Below are 8487 nucleotides of genomic sequence, written 5' to 3'. Positions count from 1 at the left end.
TCCCAGCCTCTCCTCCCACTGATGTAGTGCTGATTTCCTAATGGGGCCCCAGTCATTTGGACAGCAGTTTATACGCCATGTGTTCTGTTCACTTGGATCCTCATCAAAATGTCCCACCTTCAGATGGGATGAGGAGTGAGGAGACAGATAGTCAATCGCTGTACATCCATGGCATGATTCTTTGTGTGAGTGTGTTTATTATGAATTGAGCGATGAAATGCATACATTGTATGTGTGTGTGAGCATGAGCGTGTGTTTGCACGTGATAAATGTTTCAATTAATCAACTATTTTATTTCTCAGTAACCATGAATCTAACACCCCGGCCACACCACTCGCGTTGCAACATAAATGTAGAAATCTATATTATTAATTTATTGCACCCACACTGCTCGCACGCGTCAGCGAGCGACTGCGTTGCCAAGGGCTAAAATAGAAGTCAATTCTATTTGTGACGCAGATCGCGCTGCAAGTCCTGCCTCTCCCATCTCCTCATTGGTTTATAGAAGCAGATACCCACGTGCCATCTCGTCATTGGTTATACCCACGTGGGTGATTGAAAGACAAACTGTGTTGTTGGTCGTGGTGGTAATACTATGACAGTTTAGATGTGATTACCATATAAGCTCAAAGAAGAAAAAGCCTGGAAGGAGGGGAGATGACTAGAAATGATTCGGTTGACCGTTTTATGTGTGAATTAATTGTTGGAGTAGAAGACCTTGTGCATTTCAGGTAAAATAACAACTCAATGTTTATGTCCCAGGACAAATTAGCGAGCAACAGCAAGCTAGCTAAATAGGAACAATTAGCTAGCAAGTGCAAGCTAGCTAGCTAAATTGCCATAAATGTTAAATTATTTTCGACCTGTCCCTAAATTAATGTAACTGGTTCAGAGTTTGTTTTGATATTTTCACCAGCGACAAAATGCCGCACGCACACAGCCGGTTTGGGTTCCGTGTTAGAAGAATAATGTTTTTAATTTAATATGCCAACAAGGTGGTAAAACATCTTGTAAGGTTGTAGTTTGTGACTCTTGCAGATCTCTGAGCAATGTTACATAGGGATTTAATCCAATTGCTCATAGACATATGATGACTTTGCAACACAATGCGATTCCCAGGAATAAATGATGCACTCTATTCAGAGAGAGAGAGAGAGAAAGATGCAGACATAGAAAGAGAGAGAAATACAGATGGAGACCTGCTGAGGGACTTGGGCCAGCCTTTTCTCCAGTAACCTGTGGCACACACAGAGAGGGGTTGTGTTTGGGGTGGTTACAGTTATGCTGCCTGGCAGCCGGACCATTTTGAGGGGCCCAGTTAGGTACACAGGTAGGACACGGTTGTCTGAAGGGTGGATTTGTCATTTCCTGCCAAGCGGAGACGTGATTCTCCGTAGCCCTGCCTCTCCTCTCGCTGCTGGCAGCCTCCCCTCGGCTCTGTCTCTGATTTCCCCCCCCAAATGAAACATGTATATTTTTCTTACTGCAGACAAAGGCAATAATTCCAAAAGGCAAATCAAAAGATCATGATCCAAAAGCTTTTTTTCTCTTTTCGCTCTGGCGGATTGTGGTTTGTTATAAAGCCCATGAAACATCTGAGAAGGCCCCTATTTCTAAATAAGCCCAGAGAGAGAGAGAGAGAGAGAGAGAGAGAGAGAGAGAGAGAGAGAGAGAGAGAGAGAGAGAGAGAGAGAGGAGAGAGAGAGAGGGGAGAGAGACGAGAGAGACAGCTTCTCCAGGCTAGAGAAACTGGCCCTGAATGTCCCTGGGCTAGCACTACCAACTACCTCATACAGAGGATTTATAAAGTGTTTATATACAGTGCCTTCTGAGAGTATTCATACCCGTCAACTTCCACATTTTGTTGTGTTACAGCCTGAATTCAAAATGGATTCAATAGATTTTTTCCTCACCCTTCTACACACAATATCCCATAATGACAAAGTGAAAACTTGTTTTGAGAAAAAAATTATTTTTTAAAATGAAATGCAGAACTATCTCATTTACATAACTATTCACACCCCTGAGTCAATACTTTGTAGAAGCACCTTACAGCTGTGAGTCTTTCTGGGTAAGTCTCTAAGAGCTTTCCACACCTGGATTGTGCAACATTTGCCATATTATTATTTTCAGAATTGTTCAAGATTTGTCAAATTGATTGTTGATCATTGCTAGACAACCATTTCCTGGTCTTACCATACATTTTTAAATAGGTTCAAGTCAAAACTGTAACTCGGACACTCAGAAACATTCACTGTCTTCTTGGTAAGCAACTCCGGTGTAGATTTTGCCATGTGCTTACATATTGTCCTGCTGAAAGGTGAATTCACCTCCCTGTCTGGTGGAAAGCAGACTGAACTAGGTTTTTATCTAGGATTTTGACTATGCTTAGCTCCATTCTGTTTATTTTTTTACCCTGAAAAACTCCAGTCCTTAACGATTACAAGCATACCCATAACATGATGCAGCCACCACTATGCTTGAAAATATGGACAGTGGTGCTCTGTAATGTATTGCATTGGATTTGACCCAAACAGAACACTTTCTATTCAGGACAAAAGTTAATTGCTTTGCCAATTTTTTTCCCAGTATTACTTTAGTGCCTTGTTGCAATCAGGATAGATTTTTTGGGAATATTTTTATTCTGTACAGGCTTCCTTCTTTTCACTCTGTCATTTAGGTTAATATTGTGGAGTAAGTGCAATGTTGTTGATCCATCCTCAGTTTTCTCCTATCCGCAGCCATTAAACTCTGTAACTGTTTTAAGTCACCATTGGCCTCATTGTGAAATTCCTAAGTGGTTTCCTTCCTTTCTGGCAACTAAGTTAGGAAGGATGTCTGCAACTTTGTAGTGACTGGGTGTATTGAGTCACCATACAAATTGTAATGAATAACTTCACCATGCTCAAAGGGAAATTCAATGTCTGCTTTTTATTTATATTTGTCTTTGCGAGGCAGTGGACAACCTCCCTGGTCCTTTGTGATTCAAACTGTTTGAAATTCACTGCTCGACTGAGGGACATTACAGATAATTGTATGTGTGGAGTACAGAGATGAGGTAGTCTTTCAAATATCACGTTAAATACTATTATTGGACACAGTGAGTCCATGCAACTTATTATGTGATTTGTTAAGCAAATCTTTACTCCCGAATGTATTTATGCAAGCATAACAGAGCACAACAACAACACTTGGCTAATCTCTAGCACACAGCGGAGCATGTCTGGACCTGTGTAGTGGCTGGCTGGGTCGCTCTGACCCATGAGCACAGAGCACAGAGCGGGGAGCTCTGAAACCCACAACAAAGGGGTTGAATATGTTTTGACTCAAGACATTTCAGCTTTTAATGTGTAATTAATTTGTAAAAACATAATTCCACTTCAACATTTTGGGGTATGGTGTGTAGGCCAGTTTCAGAAAATCTCAATGTAATACATGTTCAATTCGGGCTGTAAAAACAAAATGTGGAAAAACTAAATGAGTGCGAGTGAATACTTTCTGAAGGCACTGTAAACGGTATGCTGACCAGCACTGGCCTAATTGAAAAGATCATCTTGAGTTTCATACTGCAGAACTTGTTTAAGCGCGAGCCGATAACAGCTAGGTTCATTGCCATTATGCTTTACTAGAACTCTCTCTGAGTTCCCCCGAGAACATACCCGTGCTTGCTGCCAAAACGGATGCTGGCTGGATCACGACTATCTTCACTCCACCTTAAAAAAATTTTTTTTTTGTTAATGATCCTGTTTATTTGCTTACATAGTAACCCTCTTTGAGAGCACCGCAATGTTTTGTGAAAGCTAATATCGGGTAAATTCTCCGTGAAGTAGCCTGCCTTTCCCCAGGGCCGTTTTGGAGGAGGCCGTTTAGCCTGATACCTGTGATTACTTGGCCTGAAAACAAACAGTAGTTGTAATTTGTCAGATGAGGAAGGTTTTGCTTGATTTCTTACAATGAAATAGAGGGCTAGCGCAGTGCCAAAAGCAATAAAAAAAAACACAATTCTGATCTCAACACAACATTACCACAGCTTATAGCTCACAATGAGCCTGTAAGGGGAGAGACCACAGAGAGGTCAAAGGGAGGGGTTCTAGCCATGCACCATGCTAAGGAATCACTCCTCGATAGGACTAATGACTTACAGTACAGCGAGTGACAGTGATACATGTACTCTGGATTACAGGCTCATGTCCACCACCATCTACTTAGGTGGACCACGGCGACCACCCTTTTCTCACTGAGCTAGATAATCATGTGGCTATTACATTTATTTACCTGTACTGGTACTTGAGAATTTAAGATAAAAACAATAGTTACCTGTATATCATCTGAAACTACAGATGTAGGATCTTGATTTGAACCAGTTTGCTACAGCAGGAAAATAATCCTACAGTATCAGGAAATGTGAATTATTACATGTATTATAATTCATTCTGATTTTTTTTGTAGGTGATGATACATTTTTTGTTAAGTCATATTAAGTCTGAAATTTCAAAGTGGAAATTAGAAGAAGACCTTAAAAAATGTAAAAATAAAATACACTACAAGTTTGCATCTCCTGAATTCTCAGCAACAAAAGAGTCATCAAATTAAGATCCTACATCTGGTAAGTCTGTTTCTCATAGAGGTTATACAAATAGTCTTTAACCACGAAACAGGCTTGCATTTTATCTTTCAGTTTGTCTTCCCTCCTTTCTTTATCAGTTGTATTTATGTCCTCCCTGTCTGTTTCTCCCACATGAGAACATTTGCCAGGACAGATATGCCAATGTCAGTAAAGCCCTAACACTTGTAGTATTATCAAAACTCGTCTAATGGCCATCTAAGAGTGTGTTTGACAGAGCAAAAGAGAGAAGGAAAGAGAAAAATCCATTGGTTTGTTTATCTTTCCCTCCCTTCTTCCATGTGTAGGTTTGTCTGCTCTGTTTCACTCCAAGGAGAACAAGGGATATAGAGCTATCAACACCAAACCATGACAGTGTTTTAGCGGATTTGTCCCGCAGTTCCTTAGTCTGTTGCTTTGTGTGTGTTCGGGGGGGTCCCGGTCTAACATCGCGGTGGGGGTGCAGGCTCGCCCCTCCAACACCCCAGCTGGCCTAATAAACAGGCGTGGGGAGGGAGGATGGATGATGGGAGGGCCGCTGATAGATATAGGGTAGTGGGACTAGGCGTGAAGTCCATCTGTACCTGTCAGCACTCCTGTAAATCAGACTCTGCAAATAAACACATTGTCCCTCATAGTGAGTATACCACCACCACCACCACCAGCACCACCACCACCACCACCACCACCACCACCACCACCACCACCACCACCACCACCACCACCACCACCACCACCACCACCACCACCACCACCAGCACCTCATCCACCCTCTCCTTCTATCTCATATTGCAACTCTGCTATCACTGGGTCAGTCAGGTCACAGAGCAAAGATCAGTGTGTGTGTGTGTAATGGGTGTCTTAGGAAGGTTTGGCAAAATGTTTCTTTCCCTGTAAATTCAATATCCTCAGCAAAAATGTATATAAGTCTTTGTCTTGCGTTATGCAGCCTTCTCTTAAACAATGCTGGATGGCTCCATGGTTCAAGATGACACATTGAAACATTTGATACATTTCAGAGAAATAATCCAAGACTGAATCAAAGTACAGAGAGAAATGTCCCAAAAACTGGAATACTTGACAACTGACAGAGACCCGGTGATGAAAATCTAATTCCATGCACTTTACATTGAAAAGGAATCTAAAATGAATCGAAATGAATAGATTTCTCTTTTCACTTTTCCTTGGGTCTTTAAACCAAGGTTCAACGAAGAATAAACAACAAAAACATAAGTATCTCATTTCCCTTTTGAATGGGTGGAGAGAGGGGGGAAGAGTTGTGGTCTGACTCCTGAATGACATCATGTCTCCTGATGACTTTAGCATGCCTCGGCGGGCCCCGACGGGCTCGTTGGACTGCTCCGACCGACCGTGGGTACCAGTGGCGAACCGTGGCTTTTGGACCTAGGCCTTCAGTGGGGAATAAAATCTTCCGCCACGTTGTACCAAACTCAGAAATCAAGAAAAATAACAAAGCATCACTTAATGCTGACTCAAACAGGCCTGAGCTGCGCTTTGGTCTGTCACAGAGACAGAGACAGCACACACATGGATAATGCTACCAGCTGCTTACACAACCTATGGTAGCCTAACGCCATCACTATTACACTATTACCAAAAGAGACGACAGCGACACATCGAACGATGGGAGTGTGACCGGCTCGTGATACTGAAAGGACCCGGGACACTCCATGTAACCCATGATTCTGGAAAGAGATGTTTGACAAGCAGGTTACCTACAAGTGGGTACAGGGGAGGGGAGGAGTGGGGGTAAGGATAAGCAGACAGTGAGGAACGGTTTGACACACACCCAGACTTGACAAGGACTTGCTCCAGCCCTCCATCCCTATCAGTCTCTCAGCGATGGAGGGAGAGGTGGATGGCGAAGCATTGGAGGATGGAGGAACAGATTCATGGAAGTCACAAATCTGTGGAATGTGGTAGCAAAGGAGCGGTCTGAATTGCTGTAAGTGCCAGAGCAGAGCATTGTCACAGGACGGGAGGGAGAGAAAGCGAGGATAGGAGTCTTAAAGTCCGTGTGAGAAGATATGAATGCGGCCAGAAGAGGACAGAAAAAGAGAGAGACAGATGAACGTGGCGCAAATAAAATCTGGAAATATCTGTAGAATGTCATTGGAGTGATATGCACTCTCGGGCCAAGACAAACTGAACATAAAACCGCTCAGAATGGACAGTGACACGCTATTCTTCATAGACTCACTAAAAGGGGGCCCGTGGCCAAAAGCCCCTACCATAGTCATAAAATATCAAACAAGAGTCTCTCTCTGGTGGAGCGGGCCAATTGTGTAATCAGAGAAACTTGCAAATGGTCTGTTGACAGTTCATCATCGCTTCGAGCCGTGCGGGCTTCCATAAAATGATGCAGTCCTTTGCGAAGTGATACAATCAAATAATTAAACCATTCCATATGTTTATGATGGTACGTACTAGCTCATACTTTGTATGAAGCTCCGCAGTGCTCTATTCTTGTGGTTAGTCCCATCAAATCCAGTTTGAAGTTGATATCTACTGTACAAGGTGGCTGTATTTTGCTGTTTGTAATGGGTATGAGGAAATGCAGAGTCAAGGAGCCATCTCACTAGAGATGATGGTCGAGTTCAAGTCCATTCGGAGTTTCTATATGTCTGTCAATAATGAGACCCATGACACTTCCACTTCTCTACACCAGCCTTTCTTAAAGTATGGGTTGTGACCCAAAGTGGGTCGCAGACCTGTTAATGGTGTCAGAGTACATTTATCATCATTTCATTAATTACTGTAATTGATTTTGGCCAAGTGCAACTGCACTCTCTGTTCAGTGCGCTCTCTGCTTAGCAACGGTGTCTCTGCTCAGTTTGGCAGCTGCGCGAGTGTGTGGTAGATCTCCGAGTGCTTTAAGGTTTACCAGATCTTTTTTTTCTTCTTTTCGTTTTCATGAAGATTACTACGTGACCCACACGCTGCAGTGCTGTTGTTCAGCAGTAGACGATGCGCTGTCAGCCACTGGCTTGTAATTCCCACTCGCCATCACTCACCGCTGTCATCGAATGGACTCAAGCTAGCCACAAGTTCTGACTGAGTTCAATTGTCATGAAACACAAATAGTTTCATGAGTTTCTCACTCTTGGTTTAATACTAACTTTGAGAAATAACGAGGAGTGCCCACAATGTGTTTTGTGCAGAGACGTGCTTAGTAATGGGTCTCTCAAAACGAACAAATGAAAACGACACGTCCTGACCAAACATCCACAGCATGATGGTAAACCCAGAGAGTTCTTTCAAAACAGGGCAGAAAGCTTCAGGAAACAGTGCTTCAGAAAACAGTGCTTCAGAAAACAGTGCTTCAGGAAACAGGGCTTCAGGAAACAGTGCTTCAGGAAACAGTGCTTCAGGAAACAGTGCTTCGACAGTAAGTCCGCTAGCAAGGCATTGTTGTCATTTTATAACAGGTGATGTTAAGCAGAAATGAGGGAGTACCATCTCCAATAGTAGTGGATGTTGCTGTATCACATCCGGCTGTGATTGGGAGTCCCATAGGGCTGTGCACAATTGGCCTAGTGTCGTCCGGGTTTGGCAGGGGTAGGGCGTCATTGTAAATAAGAATTTGTTCTTATTAACTGACCTGCCTAGTTAAATAAAGACTAAATAAATAAATAATAAAAAGATGTGAGTTTCTCTTTCAAAAAATCCCTTGAACACAGCCAATATCTAGCTAGCAACCCTAAGTAACAGTACAGAAACTGTTGCTGTTGAATTACAAGCAATAATTTATTTTTTATTCTGAACTGGAATACACTGATTGACGCAAGGTGCCTTTTGAGGCTGAGAAACTGACTCAGAAAGCAGTAGATGTTCTGATCCAGTTTGGCACCACATACCTGCGC

Source organism: Oncorhynchus gorbuscha, linkage group LG07 (assembly GCF_021184085.1).
Source record: "Oncorhynchus gorbuscha isolate QuinsamMale2020 ecotype Even-year linkage group LG07, OgorEven_v1.0, whole genome shotgun sequence".
In the NCBI taxonomy this organism is placed as follows: Eukaryota; Metazoa; Chordata; class Actinopteri; order Salmoniformes; family Salmonidae; genus Oncorhynchus; species Oncorhynchus gorbuscha.
This window is presented reverse-complemented; position numbering follows the sequence as displayed.